The sequence below is a fragment of the Dendrobium catenatum genome, unplaced genomic scaffold (genome assembly GCF_001605985.2).
Source record: "Dendrobium catenatum unplaced genomic scaffold, ASM160598v2 fragScaff_scaffold_1360, whole genome shotgun sequence".
Lineage (NCBI taxonomy): Eukaryota > Viridiplantae > Streptophyta > Magnoliopsida > Asparagales > Orchidaceae > Dendrobium > Dendrobium catenatum.
In genome coordinates, this window is record NW_021319822.1 from 234,846 (window position 1) to 258,269 (window position 23,424).

Genomic DNA, 23,424 nt, shown 5'->3' on the forward strand with positions numbered 1-23,424 from the left:
TGGTTTATTAACATTAAGATTGCTTTTACCTCTATTTTTATTTTTATTTTTAATTATTTTCTATGATTTAATGTGATTCAGGAAAAAAATACAGTTTGTTATAATTAGAGAATGTGACAATTTCATCAAGATTACATGCATGAGAGGGTATTAACTAGCATAATTGCTCACATATATCTCCCTGCTAACAAATTTGTACATACACAAACACAAAAATAATTAAATAAATAAAAATACATAAAAATAACTCATGACATAGAAAGTTTTCAATATTAATATAGTTATACCAATTAGCTTCGGTGGAAAAAAAAATTGTAGATGAAGGAAAAAATTATAAGTTTAATGTTATTTTTTCATGTTGAAGATATTCTCATTTAAAGACATTTTCAGTTATTCTTTAATAATAAAATGAGAGTTTAAACTAATTTTATGTTATTCTTTTTGTATCTTTCGGTCACACTTCTAGTTAAAAATTATTTTTTAAAAAATATTAAAGATTTTATCTTATTTCTTTTTTTTTTGGGGAAAAAAAAAAAAAAAAAAAAGATATAGATAAAATCTTTATATCTTATCTAATATTCTTCAAATTCCCTTGTTTTCTTTCAAAAGATTAAGAATTTTATGCTGTAAAGCAAAGGTGGGAATATTAGATTGGTTATAATCAATATGAAAATATTTTGACTAGAAATAATAAGTGATTACATCATATCAATATTGATTATCATTTGAGCATTGTGTTCATATATTGGCATGGTGGCCTCTAATTTGGTCTTAGGTGATTTTTATGTTGTTTTAACAAAAGATTTAGACTCGTTTGGAATGTGCTTTCTAAAAGCATCTTACTTAGTACAAATCAAACTTTCTATCATTCGTCTCAAATAATTTAGTACTTATCGAAGATCCTGCTTCTGATAGAAGCAGCATAGTAAGCTCATTCTCAGATACAAGCCTAAAGATGGTTTCTTCATTTGATTAGGGAATTATAAAATCTGGTTTTAGTCCTATTCTCTAGCATTAATTGAAGAGTATATTATGGTACAAGATCTAAATGGGTTTGACCCTTAGACACATTACACTTAACATTTTCAGTTGAAATTATGGTCCTGTCAACTAGTCCAACTATAATCCTCATTTCACTATCCTCACATCTCTCCAAGCATATTATCACTGGATAGAATCTGTGATAACGATTACTTTAGCTAATAATTAAGAAAAAAGTGTCTGATTTGCAATCTTTAATATAATTCAATCAATTGTTAATCATTATGTGATTATAACTCTTTTTTTTCTTGTGGAATTTCCTATTTTTTGAAGATAATGATGCAAGTTAAAGATTACTTACTTCTTTTTCTGTTTTTTATTTTATTTTAGGGGGAAAACAAAAACTCATAATGTCCATTCTGTTGATGGAAAAAGGGTTCTTTTTTTTCCTTTGTTTACTTCGGGAAAGGTTATGTCGTAAACTAAGGCTTGTTTATTTCGTCCCATTAATTTCCGCATCTCTTTTTCTTTCTTGGCATAACTCTCCCTAAAAAGGAAGTTGCAGGTTCCGAGAGCCAAGTGTGAAAGGATTTCTCGAATATGAGTATCAACAGTAGATAGATGGCTTGATTTTTCCTTCCATGGAAATCCATTTATCACGAGACATAAGAATTTAGTCTTCTGTTGCTCAGCTTCCGATACTTTGCTTACATGGTATCAAACTCTTGGCTGGTCTGTATTGATTGTTAATTCCTCTTTCTCCTTCGCATAACATCAGATTCGATGACTGTATCTTTGTCTCTTCCTTTTTAATAGTTCTCGCCCATAAATGTTACTCGCACACTCTTCCTTAAGCATTTACCTCTTTAATTTCTTCTTTTGTAAATCGAAGTGTAAGTATGTTTGATCTGCTAGCACTTATTCTCTCAATGCGTTGTTCCCCCACTATCAATATGCTTCAGCAGGGATGAATCCAAAATCAGCTAAGGAAATGGTCTCTTCATCGCTCCTAACTGGTTGTCAAACTCATTCTCCAATTTCGTAACTATAAAGATCATTTATCGAACCAACATCTCTTAAATTTTGGTAGAGATCTATTTTTTTTAGCGAGCCATTGTTCTGTATATTTGTTATTGTCGTGATTTACACGTCAAGACAGAATCACTACACAACAAAACATATGGAATCAATCGACAAAAAACCAATGATGGTGCTGAGTCTCCTATTAACTGTCAATTCTTAGGCTTAGCTTGCTATTTTTTGACTAGTTTTCTTATCCTTCTTCTTTAAAGACGGTTCATTCTTATATAAAAATTTTAGTTTAAAAATTTTTTCTGTGTAGTTTAAAAAACTTATTTTTGGAAACATTAATTAGAAAGCTGTCTCGAACAAGCCCTTAGTTTGTAGATAATTGTCATACTACTTCTTAAAAACTTTTAGTAAAGTTTGTTACTAATTTTTTTTTTTTAGAAAGAAATATAAAAGCTATCCCAAACGAAGCTTTAACCATCTAAATTCTGCCAAAAGAGGAAGAAAATCAAAGAAAATAAATCATACATTGCTTATTTGCTATTGCGAGAGAGCTGAAAGACTTATAATTTCAGGCGTTATATAATTTTTTTATTAAAAGTTTAGAAACAAAGAGAGAAGAATTAAATACATATAAGATTTCAACATTGTAAACCAGTTGTCGCTATCATCTTATTTATTCAATGAAGCTTAATAGTCAGCTAGCCAATAATGTTATATTAAAATGGAGTTTAAGACTTGTTAATAAGACTAAAGGGCATCCTGTTATCGCAAAGAAAAATTATAAAAAGTGGTTAGTGTCCTACTAAGCAGTAAATTAAATAGTAATTAAATAGCTAAATATTACATAATATAATGAATCCAAAAATATATATTTCGGTCAAAGTTCGGTTTCTTAATCCATTGAAATTTGTATGTTTGATTCTCTTCCACTTGAGCAACTTCCATGCATGCTTCCAAAAAGATGAAAAGAAAAGTATAAGTGTTCTCAAGGCCATTGAAAAGACCATAGAAAGCGATAGTCTTCAACTCTCTGCTATATTCATTATTTTGTAGCTATCTTGATGAGAAAAGTGTCCATTTTCTGCTACTTGTTTAAGGGAAAAAAGTGCATGCCATGGGTATGATTGTCCATAGAGTCAAACAATATACTTCAGTGCCATGGAAGGAAAAGCTTAAAGGAGGCTGCAAGAGAGTCAGACCATTTTGATAAAGCATTTATTGAAAAGGTGAGATGGCGTTTTAAGGGTATAACTTTTTTTATATATATATTTTCCCAAAAAAAAAAAACTTATTTTTATTTTTATTTTTTTTTTGGGAAATTTTGGGACTAAGCCCGTATATTAAAGAAAATAGATTACAAGTAAATAGAAACCTGTAAACCTCAAAAAAAAGTCGAAAATGAAACAAAAAAGGGAGCTGAGCATACCAAAAAAGGAGGGTCTCAGGGAGAGCGCTAGCCTCCAAGCAACATTACAAATACATATTGGGAATAAACAAACCCAAAATAGCCAAACGACTCAATCAAGCAATCAAAAGTATCAGTAAAATGAACCTCTAGGAATAACCGGATTGCTAAAATGAACGCATAGGGGTAGATGGCAGCCAGCAAGCCGAATGAGTCCCAAAATAACGAAGGAAACATTTGTCAAAATACATCTAAAGTAAGTGCACAAACCATCCTCAACATCATTGACCCATCAAAATTCTTGCCTCCAACAACAATAAATCCGATCAAAAGCAGCAGAAATCAAAGAAACCATCATGTGAGAAGGCAAACCAAGCTGATAGCCTGTCCCAACCTTTCCAAATTTCAAATTTCTGAAAGAATGGCAAATTTAATAACTCCATGAGCTGAGTAGGACTATTCCACGAATTTGTAAATCGCCTTCTATTTCTTCGAGCCAAGATATATTAAACGTGCACGAAACACTAAAAAATAGAAATCTTATCTCTCATTGAAATACATAAATTATCAGAATCAAAAAACTTGTAGGAGATTAGCCCTCAAAAGGAAATTCTATAAAACTGGAAGAACCAAGGAAATAACCGAAAAAGAGTCACAATCAAAGACAAGTGATTATGCGTTTCCAAAATGACCTAGAAAAAAGGAGCAGTTGTGCCTCTCTGTGGCCCTTTTAATTAAAACATCCGTACATTTAATTAAGCTTCTTGATGAATGGCCATCCACGAGTAACAAGAAAACCGAAATAGGCCTTCTATGCCAAATGTATATTATGCCAAGAGACCTCATGCAAATGACTAAAAAATTGAGTTAACGTAAACTTTATAAGGGGCTTGCCCAAGCAAATCCAAGCTTAAATAGTTGCTCGATATAAGAATGCTCATTAAAATAAGAGGGGTGTGAATTGATATTTAAAAACTTCTTTACTAAAAGAAAAATCTTTTTAAATCATTATAGCAAAAATAAATTAAATCATTAATACAGAGATTTATATGCAAGATTTCACCCATGCACAGAGATTTATATCAATAGAGTAATATAGAAAGTATAGTGCATAAAATTAATTAAAAAGAACACACCAGATTTTAATAGTGGTTTTGGTCCAACCTAGACTTACGTCCCCACTTCTTGTGGAGGCACCCCTCCAAGTATTGGTACTAACCCTTTTAATGACTACCTCTTAGCAAGCCCTTATAAAATTACTTTCACCTTTCCCATGTGATGGAGTTATCCTCGGTCCTTTGACAAGGTTTACCCAAATAGAATTCTTCTTCCCAAAACTTCCCTCAAGACGAATCTTGAATCCGATATACTAAAGTGCAAGTTTTCTGGAGCAATCGTGTGAAACCCCTTCACACCTCCCTAAAACCCTCCTCAAGGATCTTCTCTCCCTCTCTCGAACTTCCATCATACATATTCTCTCTTCCTTTAAAGTTCTCTCTTCAACTTTTCTCAAGAAGAACAAAGCTTCAATAGTTGCCAAAGACACTTATCAAGTGCCTTGACAAAGCTTAAATTGAGGATTTTGACAAAACCTATAAATTAATCTTGGCAGTACGGTAAAGATCGTCTAGGACGATCTCAAGATCATCTTGCAAGATGTGCTTAAAAAGGGGGCTTCAGAAAATCCTAAAAAGCTTAATTCTGGTACAAAATATCATTTTGGACGATTGTAGGATCATCCAGTACGATGTGTAAAATTTGGCCTAATAGTTCTGGATGAGAAAAGTGGAGCGTTGTGTTAGGTTCTCGACAGCCAACGTAAAACTTATCGAATAATAATGTCATGAATTCTCTAGAAAAATTAGGTAGTGATATTAAGAATATTGCAAAAGATGTGCTTGGAGTATCAAAGGAAAAAACTCCTAATAATAAAAATAGTTTGTGATGAAATGCAAATGTGCAAGAAGAGAGTAAAAATAAGAAGATTTATTAGAAAAATTAGTTTAATTTTAAAAATTCTGATAATTGGAAAATATATAAAGAGGCTCGTAAGGAATCTAAGAAAGTAATATACAATTCAAAGACCTTAGCTTTTAGTGAATTATATAATAGATTAGATACTAAGGATGGAGAAAGATATATGTATAGGTTAGCCAAACAAAGATATAGGAGTAGTAAGGATTTAATTCAAGTGAAGTGTAAGGATGAAGATAAAAAAAATACTTTTCTTAGAAGATGATATTTAATAAAGGTGGATGAGATATTTTGCTAAGCTTTTTAAAGAAGATATGAAAATAAGATTGATTATAGTGATATTAGCACGTTAAATGAAAATAAAGATTTTTATTTTTATCAACATATTATTAAAATCGAAGTTAGAGTGGCTTTAAAGAAAATAAAGGGTGGAAAAGTTGTTGGACCTGATGATATTCCAATAAAGGTGTGGAAATGCTTTGGAGATGAAGGAATTTCTTAGCTTACTAAACTTTTAATACTATTTTAAAGGCTAAAAAGATGTCAGATGAGTGGAGAATGAGTGTGTTAATTCCTATTTATAAAAATAAAGGTGATGCATAAGATTGGGCAAATTATAGAGGAATTAAGTTAATGTGTCATACTTTAAAACAATGGGAATGAATTAAGGAGCATAAGTTGTGGCGTAATACTAATGTTTCTCAAAATCAATTTGGATTCATGCCGGATAGGTCGGCTATGGAAGTCATACATTTATTAAGAGTTTTGATGAAGTAATATAGAGAAAATAAGGAGGATTTACATATGATATTTATTGATTTAGAAAAATCATAAGATAAAGTTTCAAGAGAAGTGTTATGGAGTGTTCTTAAAAAGAAATGAGTTAATAACACTTATATTGTAATCATTAAAGATATGTATGCATATGTTATTATATGTGTTCAAACACAAGGTGGTTTGACCAAGTATTTCCCTATTTCGGTTGGGTTACATCAAGGATCTACCTTAAGCCCATATCTTTTTGCTTTAGTCATGGATGTTCTCATTAGACATTTGCAAGAGGATGTATCTTAGTGTATGCTTTTTGCTGATGATATTCTTCTTGTTGATAAGACTAGAGAGGGAGTTAAAGGTAAACTTGAATTATGGAGGTCAACCTTAGAGTCTAAATGTTTTCGCTTGAGTAGATCTAAAATGGATTATATGGAGTGTAATTTTAGTAGTAATATACCTAGTGAGGGGATTGTGACTTTGAGCGATCAAGTCATTAATAAGAGTATACATTTTAGATATCTTGGATCTATTATTTAGAGTGATGGTAAAATAGATGGGGATATTATTAGCATAATTCAAGTTGGATGGTTGAAGTGGAGGAATGTATCAGGATTGTTGTGTGATAGAAAAGTTCCTCTTAAACTTAAGGGAAAATTCTATAAGATAGTGGTGAGGCCTGCAATGCTTTATGGTGCTAAATGTTGGCCATTAAAAGAGAAGTATAATACTAAGTTAAGTGTGGCAGAGACGAGGATGCTCAGATGGATGAGTGGCTTTACCCTTAGAGATAGGATACGAAATGAGCATATATGTGAAAAGGTTGGAGTATCTCCAATAGAAGATAAGATGAGGTTTGGTCACATAAAATGGCGGCCTCCCGATGACCCGATTAGGAGAGTATAGGTATATATTAGATTTAACTTATGTTAAGAAAGATAAAGGCAGACCTAAAAAGACTTGGATAAAAAATATTAGGAATGACCTTTCTTTATTAGATTTAAATGAGAATTTGACTTTTAATAAGACATAATGGAGAAAAAGGATTCATGTAGCGGACCCTACGTAGTGGGATAAAGGCTTAATATTGTTGTTATCTTAGACGATATCAGGATAGTCTTGGACAATGAATTCAAATTTATATAGATCATATATGATATTTTTATGGATCGTCCTGGATGATTAGAAGAAAAGTTATGGTATTTCATCTTGGATAATTTAGGAAAATTAAATATGTCAGCAAACATTATCCAATATGATATGTATATAGATCATCCAGGATGATCTGATTGAACAATTTAATCATAAATAATCTCCTAATCACATGATCAATTTAGGTATGATTGGTATTGATTGTCCATGATGATCTAGATCATCTGGGATGATTAGAATAAAATTTGAATCTTAAATCGTGACCTAAATTATCATTGGCGGCTATTTTCCATGATCATAATGAATTGTCCCGGACGATCAAAATTGTTCAGTATGATTAGTTCAATGAGCTAATCATCCTAGATAATATAAATCATCTAATATGATTAGTTCAAAACTTGAACTTTTGATTTTGACTCAATCTCACTCCCTCTGAGTGTGTGTGTGTGTGTGTGCGGATGGCTACCAAGCAAGCATACACCATTACAGGACGTAACTCAAGAATTCAAAAATACATCAATAAATATTATAAAAATTATAAGAACATAATATATTCTATTCAATCTTGAGCCTTGAATATTTATTGGATGGTGCTTGGTATTTTTGAAAAGTTAGTACACATAAAAATAAAAATATATTACAAATATAAGAGACAACAGGATATGAGCCACAATATTTATTATTATCAAAAAATATAAACTCATAAGCTCAAGTTACAATAATCTCCCCTTTTTTATGATAACAAATATTAATGGTTGAATTTGTAAATTTAAAAATATTTTCTCCTAATCCCCCCATCAGTAAGATAATTATATTAAAAAGTTTCAAAAATTAAAAGTTTTTTTTTAAAGATTAAAAAAACTATAAAATAAATAAACTAAAACAAATATATGATGAACATATGCAACTTAAACACAAATACAACTGGTTCTCCGCCTTTGACATTATCAAAAAGAAGAGAAGCACATAAAAAGAAAAAAATAAAAATGAAACAAACACAAAAGATCAAATCGACTATTGATTAGTTGGGGTGATGGTAATGTTTAAGAATAATCAATTAATTTCAATAAATTTTCTTGAAATGAGAAACTTATCTCCTAATTTTATTTAAAAATATAATAAGAAATATATTGACCACACTAAGATCTAGAAAGATTGGAAATTTTGAATTTTATAAATCCTAGCTTAGGCTCCTTACAAATTAATATCTTTTTTAAACTAAAAATCTAATTCATACAAGAAATAAGATAAGTAAGTGATTTGTTCAAACTTTAAAAAAAAAAAAAATGATAGAATAATATTACAAAGTAATCAACCAAAATCATTATTTTTAAAAATCAAGTATTTGAAGATATCAAGTAGTACATGAATTCTTCTAAGATTTAAAGATTTTAAAGAGGAGGAAGTTTAATTTATTGTAGGCTCATTTTATGCCTCTTGTCAGATGTTTGATGTACTTTGTGCATCTTTTGATTTTTGATACACTTTGCATATCTTTCAATTTTTTACGATCATTTCTCGTCTTTTCAGTTTTCTTTTAGGCTCATTTAATGCCTCTTCCCATTTTTGCAAGCTAACTCCCTTTTAAAATCTTTAAAAACTCTCAATTATGATGATATCTTTCAGATATAATAAAAGAAAAACTTACTCTTCAATATAAGGAAAAATAAATCATAAAACAAAATCATATTCATATGATAAATACAATAACCTGGTCAAAAAAACCTTAAAGAGATTTAATGACTTTGAGCATTAGTTATATAAGATAAATTACTATAAGAATATATAATATATCTCAATTTCAAAGTCCAAGTTTAAATTTGAAATAGATTTTACTTCAAAAAGAAAATACACCACAAAAGGAGTTAGAAGAAGAGAGACAATCATAAATGTTTCTTTCTTTAATTGATTTAGGGAAGTCAATTATTGCCTACTAATTTTTTAGGTAAAACGAAGGTAAAATTTTTAGTTTTAAAAAATTGAGATCAGTTAATTGACTCTCTTAAGGAAATACAATATAAATAGTGATTTATGTGTATAGATTCAAGATAAATCACAAAAAAAAAAAACATACATGAAAAATAAAATACAATGATTACGAAAAAATAACAAAAAATAGCACAAAAAATTTAAAATGAATAAAATAAAACAAAGATCATACATGCATGCAATAACTAAACACAAAAATAAAACTTTATACCTCATTACCTTGTTCATGGTCAGATGATTTAGAAACTAGGTCTGCTTAGAATTTTTTTTTCTTTTTATCATCTGCCTTTTTTACAATTTGTTTAGCTTTACCCTTTTTCTTTATAGGAAGAGTTTTCAAATTAGGACACTGATTTTTCACATATTCAGGTTTTCTACATCCAAAGTAAATAACGTCAGTGGAAATCTTAACATTTTTACCATTTTTACTCTTAACATTCTTACCATTTTTACATTTATTTCAATTTTGCTGATGCTTTTGCTAGTGCTTTAAAAGGCATTCCAATTTGCTTGTTAAGTTATCACTTTCGTCATCTACTAAGCCACTTTTCTCAATGTCTTTAGTTTTTAGCATTATCATTTCATATGCATCCAAAAGTCTTTGACCCAAACTTTGCTCATAGGTAATGAGTTAGCCAATCAAATTATCAATAAAATAATTATTCAAAAATTTTAATTCACATATATAAATAACTTTGGTATCAAACTTATCAAGTAGACAACTTAGAATTTTATTAACTTTTTTAAAGTTTGAAAACTTTTTATCTAAAGCATGTAATGAAATAACAATTTGAGTAAATCTCGTATACAGGTCTAGTATAGTCTCATAAGATTTCATGCAAAAAAATTTATAATCATGCATAAAAATATTCAACCTGAATTGCTTGACTTCACTAGTACCTTTATATGTATTGTGTAATTTCTCCCAGATTTCCTTTCTAGTAGTGCATGTGTATATTAACATATAATCTTTAGAATGTAAAGCACGAAAAAAATAGTTTAAATATTTAGCATTCAATTGAGCATTAATTTATTCTACCATACCCTATTGATTAAAAGGAATAATATAATTTTAATTTCATCTATAATACTTGATGATATAGAATAATTAGTTAGAATCATATACCACATTTGATAGTCAATTAATTGCAAGAAAGTAGACATGTAAAATTTCCAAAAATTAATATATATATATTCAAATAAAGGTGGTCGGATAATATTTGACTATTCTTTTGAAATATTATAATTACAAAAGTTATCCATTGATCAAAATTCAAAAGTTTTTTAAAACTTGATTTTATGAATCCCACTCTGATACCACTTGAAAGTTCATTAGACTTGTTAAGCCCTTATGAACTAGTCCTAAAGCTAACCAAGAGGGGGAGGGGGTGAATTAGATATTTAAAAACTTCTTTAACAAAAAGAAAAATCTTTTTATATCTTATAGTAAAAACCAATTAAATAAATAATAAAAAAAACTAATAAGAGATTTCACCCAAGTAGTTAATCATAATAAAAAATAAAGTGCAAAAAATAATAAAAAAGAACACACCAAATTTATAGTGGTTCGGTCCAACCTGACCTACATCCACTCCTTAGAGGCACCCTCCGAGTATTGCACTAAACCTTTAGTGGCTCTCTTTTAGCCTCCACAGTTCGATAGAGAAGCCCTTATAAAATCACTTCCACCTTCCCTAGTGCGGCGGAGTAGCTGTGTCCTTTGACATCAAAGAGATCTTCTTCTTCCCAAAACTTTCCTCAAGATGAACCTTGAATCCGATGGTTCTTACGTGCAAACTTATTGAAGCTACCGTGTTAAATTCCCTTCACACTCCCTTGAAACCCCTCCAAGGATCTTCTTCCTCTCTCAAACTCCACCCTTTCCTCTCTCTCTTTCAAGTTCCCTCTTCAAGTTTTCTCCATAAGAATGAAGCTTCAATGGCTGCCAAAGATACTTACCAAGTGCTTTGACAAAGCATAAATAGAGGGCTTTAAAAAATCCTAAAAATCAATCTTAGCAATAAAGATTATCCAAGATAATCTCATGCACCCCATACAATGTGCTTAAAAATAGGGCTTAAAAAAACCCTAAAAATTTAATTATGATGCCAAATATCATCATGGAAGATCACAAGAACGTCTAGTATGATGTACAGAATTTAACTTGATAGTCTTAGTCGATATCAGGATATATAGTCCTAGGCGATCAGTTCAAATTTGTACAGATTGTCCAGGATAATATTGTGGATCGTACTGGATGATTAGAAGAAAAGTTATGGTATTTTATCTTGGACGATTTAGGAAAATCAAATATGTCAGCAAACATCATCTAGTATGATATACAGATTATCCAAGATGATCTGATTGAATAATTAACCATAATTAATTCCCTAATCACATGATCAATTTAGGCATGATTGATATTGATCATCCATGATGATCTAGATCATCCGGAACAATTAGAATAAAATTTGAATCTTAAATCCTTACCTAAATTATTATTGGCGGCTATTTTCCAAAATTATAACGAATCATCCTAAACGATCAAAATTGTCTAGTATGATTAGTTCAACGAGCTGATCGTCCTGGATGATGTAAATCATCCAATATGATTAGTTCAAAACATAAACTTCTGATTTTGACTCAATCTCACTCCTCCTGAGTGTGTGTGTGTGTGTGGATGGCCACCAAGCAAGAATATACCCTTACAGGACTTGACTCAAGAAATCAAAATACATTTATAAATATTACAAAAATTATTATAACATAACCTATTCAATCTAATCTTGAGCATTGAATCTTTATTGGATATTGCTTGGTTTTTCTGAAAAGTTAATACACACACAAATAAAAATATATTGCAAATGTAAGAGACAACAGGATGTGCCACAATATTTATTATCATCAAAAATATAAACTCATAAGCTCGAGTTGCACAAATTTTTTAGGGTTTTTGAAGCCCGCTATTTAAGCTTTCTCCAAAGAAATTATAAGTGTCTTTGGCATGTATTGAGTCTTCATTCTTTTGGAGAAAACTTGAAGAGCGAGCCATAAAAAAGAGAGTGGAAATGGTGGAGTTTAAGAGGGACAAGATCCTTGTGGGTTTCAAGGGAGCGTGGAGGGGGTTTCGCATGGTTGCTCTAGCAAGCTTGCATCTCAGTACCATTGGATTCAAGGTTTGTATTGAGGAAAGTTTTGGAAAGAAGAAGATTTCTTTTGTTTCAAAGGATCCGGCTACTCCGTCGCACTAGAGAAGGTGAAAGGGATTCGTGGTTCTGGTCCATCTCTAGGAGGGAGAAAAATGAGTCAAGGTTCTCTAACGTAAAAGGAGTTTCGATCATAACCACACCGGCTTTATGGAAGAGATTTTGTAAGGGATTTTCTGGGTTGGTGGAACGCTAAAGGAAAAGCACCTATTTTCTGCAGATTTTTTTTGGTGGATTTTCAATGGCTAGATTTCCAACGATTTTTCTAACAAATTTTGGCGGTTAATGATGAAATATTTTTGACATTTTTTTTTGTAGATTTCAAGAGAATTTTTTATGGATTTCCTATGGATTATTTTCGTAGTATTTTTGACGAATTTTAATAATTTTTCAAATCCTAGGGTCGTCAGGCGTGCAAGGGGGGCGCGGGCGGGCTTGTGCAAGTGCGAATCAGGCATGTTCTAGCTACAGGATGCCAGCTAGCTAGCTGGTAGTGCACGATGTGGGCGTGGGTTATAGATTTTGGGCTACAGGATGTGGTCGAGCTGGCAGGTAGCACAAAGTGTGGGTGCGGGTTATCGATTCTAGGCTATAAGATGTGGGCAAGCTGGTAGTTATCACATGGTGTGGGCACAAATTGCAGGCTGTGGGGTTGCTAAGCTAGGCAGGCAGCTTAGGTATTTTAGTATTTTATTTTTAATTTTTCGGGAAAAATTTTTCCACCTGATAGCAGCCATAGGAAAATTTATGGTGGCCAAATTCTGCCAGAAAATTTTTCTGGTGAATTTTTTTGCCATTAAATTTTTCCGATGCTCATTTTACCAGCAAAAATAGTTTTGTCACAAACCCACCAAAAAACTTTTAAACCCGCCTAAAAATGAATAATTTTTTACACAAAATCTTCCAATAATATTTGATTTTCTTGTAGTGGAAGAGATTTGGTAAGGGCTTCTCTGCCTAGTTGTGGGGGCTAAAGGAGAGTGACTAAAGGTTTAGTGCAATACATTGAACATGAGGTTCTAGGGAGTGAATGTAGGTCTGGTTGACCAAACCACTATAAAATCTTGTGTGTTTATTTTTATTTTATTTTTTCATATTTAATTTTTACATTCTTCTTTGATTTATTTAGTGGTTGAAATCTCTGGTTTTTATTATTATGAAATTACTTTAATTATGGTGAAGATGAGTCATATCTCGAGTATGTTTGAGTTAATATTTTGTACATTTTGTAGACTCAAACATTGAGACCCTAAATTCAAATTTTTTGTAGAAATTTTATTAATGGTCTGACTACATTATTAAAGTAGGAAAAGAGAGTTGAATATGGATTTTCAAATTAGTTTAAAAAATGTTATGTATTTTAGCATGTTTGTAGTAATTGTAGAATAGTAGAATGTAGTTATCCATTTGATTAGTTGAATTGTGATTGTAGAATAATGTGTTTCTTATGTTTATTTTGACAGTGTTTATTAAAATATTGGCATTCTTAACTACTTCATTTAAAATTATTAACTACTACTTCTAAAATGCTTGGATTATTTTTATTAAAAAGCTGAATAATTGATGGTAGGTGCTATTTTTTATGCTACAGGTTTTTGTTGTATTTGCAATGAAAATTCCATCGCAAAAAACTAATCGATGAAGGTTTATCATATTTTGTGTCATAATATTCTATCACAAATTATAGCAAATTTGTGGCAGTAATACCACCACAATTCGCGATGGTATTTCTACCACAAATTATGATGATATTTTCAATGCAAATCCACAGTAATTCCATCATAATCTACAGTGGAATCAGTGGCGGGTGGCTAAAGTGAAGACGTCATTTTCTGCACTTTAAATTTGTTGTAAATCCATCCTAAATCCATCTCAAAATATTTTTAACAAATTTTGTTTGACATAAATACTTTTGCGATATCACTTTTACCGTCGGATTGTAGTCTTCCCCAAATCCAGTGTGAAGCTAAATTTATGAGGGATTTGGCCTTTTTTGCGACTGATTTGTTTGTCGCAAAAAGCTGACTTTCCTGTAGTGATATTATTGCACTCAAATAAATTCAAACATTAAATTATTTTTTTATGAATTGAAATATTAATCTTAATAAAACATAAGAAATATGCTCTTTATTATATCTTATTGATATTCTTCCAAAAATACATCCAACTCGATATGTATCTTGAAATAATATATTGCACGATAACAATCTCTTGCTACAACTATCCATAAATGACACTGACTTCTATTGATTGATTACCATCACTTAACCCCCACCATCACTCTACATAGCTTCTACACATGAGACCAAATTTATAATTCAAACTTTGTAATCTTATCTTCTCTAAGTAAGAGGAAGAACATGCTTCTATATTATAAAAATGGGTTAGACATCATGAATTTTTCTCTTCCATGGTTTTTCAAGTAAGAAAACTTATTTTCTTTTATAAACTTCTTTTTATCTATATATTTACAGATTCTTATGTATGACTAAAATATAAATTATTCATTCTATTGTAATAAAATTTCTAAAATACAATAATTTAGCTTCAATTATGGGAAAGAATCCTTTATCCTATGCTTCTTAAAATTTTTGTAGTGGTTGATACTTGTAATAGCCACCATATTGGAGCTTACTAATCTAATATTCATCACATATGAAACTAGTTCCTCAAATAAATAGGTGAAGATCCAACTGGCATATCCTTGGAGAGTTATATGTGCAAGATAAAGGATCATTAAGCTTAAATACTTTAGCACTTAGAACATGCTAGCCAATAAAGAGTATTATTTCAACATGATGGAGCTTCCCTACCATAAAATCAATAATAAGTATGGGTTGGCCAATTTGAGGGCACCCATGTAGGGACCCTCATTATTATGTTAAAGATTTTACTCCACTGTTATGTCATCGAATCCACTTAATCTTGTTATTTTAACACTTCTTTCATATACTTCACTAACCCCTAATCCTTATGTAGTCAGGAGAACTTAAATGAAACTTTTCGCATTAACAACCCTCATGAAGTCATGAAAGATGAGTTATGATACCCTATTCAAGAGAAATTCTTTTAAGAGACAAAAATTAGCATACTTATTATCATAGTTCTTTAGAATCTTCACCAATAGCCAATTTCTATGCTTTAGCATCCAATTCTAGTGGAATTCAAGTTGTCTACTACTAACTCCTATGATTGTTCTTTTGAACCTTATTAGCATATCGACTATTATAGAAACTTTTTGTATATTTAACAAGCTTTTGATTTTCTTTTCTATAAAGTATTCTCTACCACACTTTAGGATCAAGCTCACACATGGATGTATTCCATATTTTGTAAATAATTCATACCATTTATGACCTCATTATGCTTTTGTTGAGTATTTTATTATAAATTAAAGGATTATCAAGGACTCCTGTCACAATAGGAAAGTCACTCAATATAGGCAATGTTTCCAAAAATTCTCATCAATGTAAAAAAAAAAACCCATAAAAGTTCTTCAAAAAATTATCATCAAAGGCTCATCAAATCTTAAGAGTATATCTTAAGTAATAATGAGGTATTTTTCTTGGACATGTCTACCCAAGTTCTTTTAACTCGTCATGGATATAGAATATAGTCTGTGTTTACCTTGTTCTTACCCTACAAGCATAAGCATAAATTGCAACTAATGAAGCCACTATGCTCATTAAAAATAATAATTAACTTATTATGGCAAAAGAAAAGGTGATTATATGATTGTATTATTCTTATATAGAAAATTTTTAAGCAGGGATAAGTAACGTAGTATGGTATGACAAAAAAAATTTATTTGACCCTATATGAAGTACTTACAAGAAATCATATCATCAAAATCAAGTCAAATTGAACCAAGAGGATATGGATTTCCCAATCTCTCAAAAGAACTAAGCTCCTTATGTTTAATACACTTGTGCTAGACACCTTCAAAAATACACTCGATAAATAAAATTTACCTTCATTTTAATTTATAAGGATTAGTAACCAAAGTATTATCTTGTTTCAAAGAATGTTATTCCTTTTCATAAGGGGAAATTTTATTTCATGAAAGTATAAAGGTACAAAGTTCTTAAAGGGACCAAAACTCATTAATGCTTAGTAAGCTACAACAAAAAGAAAGAAAACCTAAAGAGTAATAGTCCCTACCTAAGAGCCTAAAACTGATCAATAGCTTAGAAAGGATCAAAGAGCTATAATCAAAATAAAAGAAAACCTAAAGATCAAAAGATCCCAACCTAGTTATAAAAAAATATAGCAAAAGAGGCAGCAAGAAGTGAAGACCCAAAAAATCCAAAAGTCCGTCATTCATATAAACTTGAAGGCCCATTAGGCAGCACATGAGATAGCTACAAAAAAAAAAAAAAAATAGAAGGCTTAAAAGATAACCACATACCATAAAGCACCAAATAACATACTAAGCAAAGTGGAAATCTAATAGTAGCAACCATTACTTAGAACTTAACCACCAACAAGCAGAATTAATCTAGATCAATTAGGCACAATTAGCAGCTGCAAAAAGAAAAAAAAATCTACAAGAGAATAAAAACAACACAAAATAAAAACTAAAGGAAAATAGGACTTCTTTAAAAATAACACATATGAAATCCAAGACTCAGCCAATCTCTTCAATAATAAAGAAAAGACCAGCAATTCCAAAGCCACATCTAGCAATAAAAAGAGCCCTGGCCAGTGAAACAACCAACCCAAAATTGAACCATACCAACAATAACCACCAAACTCTATTACTAGTCCACTAAACATAACCAGCACTAACCACCAATTTTACATCCATAAGACCACCACCCTAAAATAGCACTCTAAGAAACAACACCAAATATGAACATCAACAACATAAAAGAGATCAAAATCTTTGATGACCAAATAATTACAAAAACAAAGACATCACCAGAGGGGGAGAAGAGCAATACCTAGCCCAGAAAGGTGAAGAAACCCATTAACAATAAAATCCACCATATAAAAGCCCACCACTAATGAAACACCATCTAATAAGAAGAAGAGGAAGCATTACTAGAGACCATGTCTTTAAAGGAATAAAAGATCAGCTAGTTGCCATTACTAGAAATACCATTCTGATCGAGAAAACTCAAATAGAAGAAGCCTCTCTTCAATCAAAGAAGATGAGCATAAAAGATAAAACCAGAGGTTGAGAATAGCCCGAGGCCATAAAGGGAACCTTTCGATAAACCAAATTTCCAAAAGGAATAGCATGAGAAGCAATGAAAAGCAAGCCCTTACCAACCAAATGTCGTCAAACAAAAGTGAAAATAGAGTATAGATTAAAGATAGATTCCCTGAGCTTGTGGTATATGATCTCGTAAGAAATGAACTCCAAAGGATGAAGAAATGTTGGTAAAAAGAGTAGAAGCTAGGGATAAACCCTAGTAGAGACTTAAAGAATATTTTTCTGATAAAATGGATGATTCTTTAAAATAGGTCATCTCACACAATATAGCATGAATAACTAAGACTCAAAAATGCCTATAATGTGCTTAAATGGTTGATGGGTAATAGATAAGAAATTTAAAAATGGTAGAAATAACCTTACTTAAGAATTTATGGTCCATCATTCCTTGTTATCAAGCTTAAAATTACTTAATTATAATGGTAGTTGACTAGCCCAACTATTAGATGCTTTGTTAATACCTATAAATTATTTTATTAATAGTTTTCCTTATAATCTCAAACTATGGAATGAAACTTCATAAGCCTTATATAGAAGAGATGTAAGAAAAAGACTAAGAAGATGAATGACATATAATCTCTAGAGGCATAGAGAATGCCTATATATGGGATAGAATGAGACAACCTAATTAAACATAAAAATAGCTACTCAATTAAACTTATAACTTTATTTGGGTCAACATTGTCTCTACCTAGCATTCTAAAATCATTTAGGCATATTAATTAAAACATGCCTATAATAGAAGCTCTATCTTAAGGAATATGACACTTGTATATTAAAGTATCAATCTTTATGTGAAAGAAAATTCTATAAGCATGTTGGCATAGCTATGATATGAATATGCACTAGTGCTTGGGGTTTTTATTGTTGTGTAGCTATATTTTGTACCTCATACCAGAGATCCAAATAGAATACTTTCAATTTTAAATGTAGCTTTGAAAAAACCTTAATTAAAAAAAAATCTTAAATTAAGTTTAAGCTAATTATCAAATTAACTAATTGTTAGAAAAGAATTTATCATAAGAGCCAACTACAATGTCGTTTATAGCTCAAAGAAATACTTAGCAAAAAATAAAGTGAACTGTATCTCATCAAAGTATATAAAGAGAGTATAGAAGTAAATAAAATATTATATTTTAATGGTTATAAAAGAAGTTGAATAGGCTATTATAGCGAAGAAGGTTGCTTATATATACCCTTAAGTAAATAAATAAAATAGCAAGTGATATTTTAAAAATATACTTAGATACCAAAATCTATACATATATGAATTTTGACAATAACATATATATTTTTCGTATAGTAGTTTTGAATTTAGACTTACTCTTGGTTGAGAATCTTTTATCATACCATGTTGTATATACATAGCTTTCTTGGATTAAAAAGAATACAATGAATTTAATGATACTAAAAATATTTATAAGAGAATATAAAAAAATATGACAACAATTTTATAGTTCATCACATCACATATATCATTTATTTAATACATAATATTATAGCTTACATTTTTAGTACTTTTGGTTTGGATGTATCTAATTTGTTTCTAGTTATTTCTATCCCCAACCCCTCTAACTATGATGGTTTTTCTTTATGTAATTTAGGTAGATATTCTCAAGGTGGCCTTCATACTGATGGGTATAATAATGTAAGTTTTGAGGGAGGGATCCCTTCTTATCAGTCAGTAACTAATTTGGAGGAAGATGAAATTAACTCTGATGAAGATGATTTGCATTTAAAATATTTTCAAAAGATGATGATCTAAACTTAGTTCATATTTCTAAACATGATTTTACTTTAGTTGCTTCAAAGAAAAAAGATAAATATAAAAATAAATTTTTTTTTTATAAATTGTCTACTGAAACTAGAATAACTAGATCAAATGCTCCATGTAGAAATCTTTCTTATGATTAGTACAATCATTTAGAATATAAGAGGTGTGGGAAAGATTGAAGCTCATTCTCATATTCATAACCTTTATACGATTCATAGAATTTCTTTTTAAGCTCTTCTTGAGCCAATGGTATATGTTTCTAAGCTAACTATTTATCAAAAGCAACTTTGATTTGACTCTTCTTATGCAAATTCTAATGGTAAAATCTAGATTTTTTGAGAAATTACAATTTCTATAACTATAGTGGGCTATTTTGATCAAGTCTTGCTTTGCAAATTCTCTTTGTTCTATTATTCTAATATTTGTTCTATTGTGTATGCTAAATGATCCAGGCAGCAAGATTTCATTTGTGGAAAACATTATTTGACTTTCATGGTAATTACAAAGGTCCCTGGTTTGTTGGTTGGGACTACACTATAATATCAAACACTTCTGAAAAACTTGGAGGCTCCCCACCTCTATTATTTACCATGGATGACTTCGATAATTTGATTTTGCATTCTAATTTAATTGATATTGGTTTTACTTGATTCAATTATACTTGGTCTAATAATATTGTTTGGGAAAGACTTGATAGGATATTATTTAATGATTTTTGGCTTACTTGTTTTCATAAAACCTCTGTAGAACATCTTAGTTGAACTGCATATGATTATGTTCCTTTGTTTTCTAAAATCAATCATATTAATTATAATGGGTTCTCTCTTTTTTTCTTTCAAAATACGTGGCTTCAAGACCTTGAATTTTTAAGGTATTTAAAGATAATTAGATTGCTCTGATAGCCTATTAAGAGGGGGATAATGACATGATTAAATTAGCCTTAAGCTTAAAATGGTCAGACAAGTCCTTAGATGGTGTAACAACAACATCTTTAGTAACATCTTTTCAAATATTTGGAAAGATGAATAAGTGGTTATCACTATTGATAAAGAGTTTGCTAGTGATAACTCTAATGATAAAAATAACATTTAAGTAATGCTAAAACTTATCTTCTTATCCTACAACAAATAGAGGAAACCTATTAGAGGCAAAAGTCTATTGCTAAACATCTTTTTGAGGGAGAGAGAAATACAAAGTTTTTCCACACTGTGTTAAAAAAAATAAATCTAAATCCTTTATCAAAAAAATTTAATTGGAATCTGTGGAATAGACTGATGGCTAGGATGGTGGTGTTATATCCCAATCTTAGTTCATTCCTTCAATTATTACTCTTTAAGATAATTTAAACCTTTCTAAAAGTCTCAATGAACTTGAAATTTTCACCCCCTTAATGAATATGAACAAGGACTCTATTGTAAGGCCCGATGGTTTTAATATTGCTTTCTTTCAAAAATGATAGTTGTTTATTAAAATAGATCTTTATAATGTTATTTGTCATTTCTTCAAGGGTAATATCATTCCTATGTTTTTTGCTAGCACTTCTATTATTCTGATATCTAAAACTAATGGCCCTAAAACTTGGGATGATTTTAAACCTATTAGTCCATGTTCTTACTTCAATAAACTTTGTTCTAAAATTTTTGCTTCCAGAATGGATTTTATTCTTCCCAGGATTATTTTTATAAGTTAGACTGTGTTTGTGATTAGTAGAAGCATATCTTATAATATCTTTCTTTCTTAAGAGTTGATCCATGACATTCACAATAAAGTTCTTGAGCATAATTTGATTTTCAAATTAGATATCTCTAAAGCTTATGATAATATCAATAGTTCTTTTATTTATACTATGATTAATCTATTTGGTTTTAATGATAATTCCAATAGGCGTATTTAAAATATTGCTGAAAATGTTTGGTCATCCATAATTATTAATTGGAAATCTAAAGGCTTCTTCAAAGCTGCACAAGGTATTAGGTAAGGGGATCCACTATATTTTGCTCAATACATTATCATCATTTAATATCTCTCAAGAGGCTTGTCTTTTTATTCTTACAGTTTAATGTATAGAATATAGTAATAATGGTGGCAATATAATCTCTTATATCTGCTTTGTTGATGACATTATACTTTTTCGTATTGGCTATATTAATAGAATTAAGAGATTAAAAAGCTTCTTTATACTTTTAAAAATGAAAGTGGCCTTAAATTTAATAATAAGAAGAGCACTTTTATAGTGGGAAAATGTATATGGTTGGAAAATGCAATATCTTCCTTTTTATTACCTTGGCACTCCATTGCATAAAGGGCAAAAAATATTTTCTCTTTGATAAAGTGTTCTATAACATCTCCAATTAATTATCTACCAGGGAATTTAAATTCTTTTCTATGGGGACCATGTTAGTGTTGATTAAAAGTGTCATATGCTCTATACTCATTTACTATTTCAAACTATTAAACTTACTCTTAAAGTGTGTTATAGATTAGAAAACCTTATTAACAAATTTTTTTGGAGTTCCAACTTGACTAGTAAAAACATTCATTGGTCTAATTAGAACTCTTACTCTTGCCCATTCAAGAAGGGGGTTTGGGTAATAAATTAATCTTTGACATGGTTGAAGGCTTCTCCTATAAACTTTTGTGGAAATTCAAAACTAACGACTTCTTATGGGCTAACTTTATGAATGAAATATGCATCCTAGCCTTTGCTAATGTAAAAAGGATCACTCCTCCATTTGGAGAAGGTTATGTAATATTAAATGGCTTGGTGAAATGACTATCCAATGGCGAATTAGAAATGGTTCCTCTTATTTCTAGCAGGATTACCAAATTGGTTTTGATTCTCTTTACTCCTACTTCAACACCCACTCCACCTCTTTATTAAAGGTTTCTTTCTTCATAAGGAATGGTAAATGGTGTGTTAATCTCTTATTATATTGGTTAACAATTCTAAATTAATTTATCAAAATATTTTATTTTAATTTTAATCTCATAAGTGGGTGCTTGGTTGTTTCTCATAAATCATGTACCTAGCATATACGAAGGCATATGCCAAAAATAAAATTACAAGTTCTCGATTCTTTGGGAGTCTTCTTTTTTCTTGATAGCTTTAGATGCCATATTGATGTTTTCTACTTGAGCATAAACTGAGAATATCTTATTTAGCATGTGATTGCAATTGTATTTATACGTTCAATCTCATGTTGACCTCTTCTTCTTAGATATAACTAAAATTAGTATAACCAAAAACTCTGCACACACAAAATAACTAGCTAAAAATTAACACAACCAATAATATTTATGATCATTAAACTTTCAGATATGCTTTTAGGCTCATGGGGTTTAACAAATAAACATAAATCAAGTAATTAAAAGTAAATTAGAAATTTCATGCCAAAATTTGAGGGGCCAAATAATCTATGATTGTTTCCTTCTTATAGTTAAAATGAGTGTTTCAAAAAGAGATCTAATAATCTCTAACTTGCTCAATTTTTAGACCAATAATATACCTAATGAATATTACATAATTAAGGGCATAAAATATTGAAAGAAGCAATAGTTGAAATAAAACTATGTAATCCTTAAAAAGAAAATGTGAATGACCTACTGCAAAGACTTAAAAGACCAAATATCTACTATTAGTAAATCTGCTTCATCCACCAAATACTCTAGCTGGACCTATTATGAAAGAGGTTAAAAACAAGTGAGTTCAAGAATTTGAACCCAACAAATAACTCATATCTATTAAAGCATAAACAACAAGATATGATGCATGTAGCATAAATAACCAATGAGGGGATGAGAGATTACAAAGCTATAGATAATCAACTACTTACTATGTAAATTAAATAAATTATGCTTCTTTCAATAGATTCTTGTATAATTATTGTATAATGATAATGCTAGGTACCATCATACTCCAATA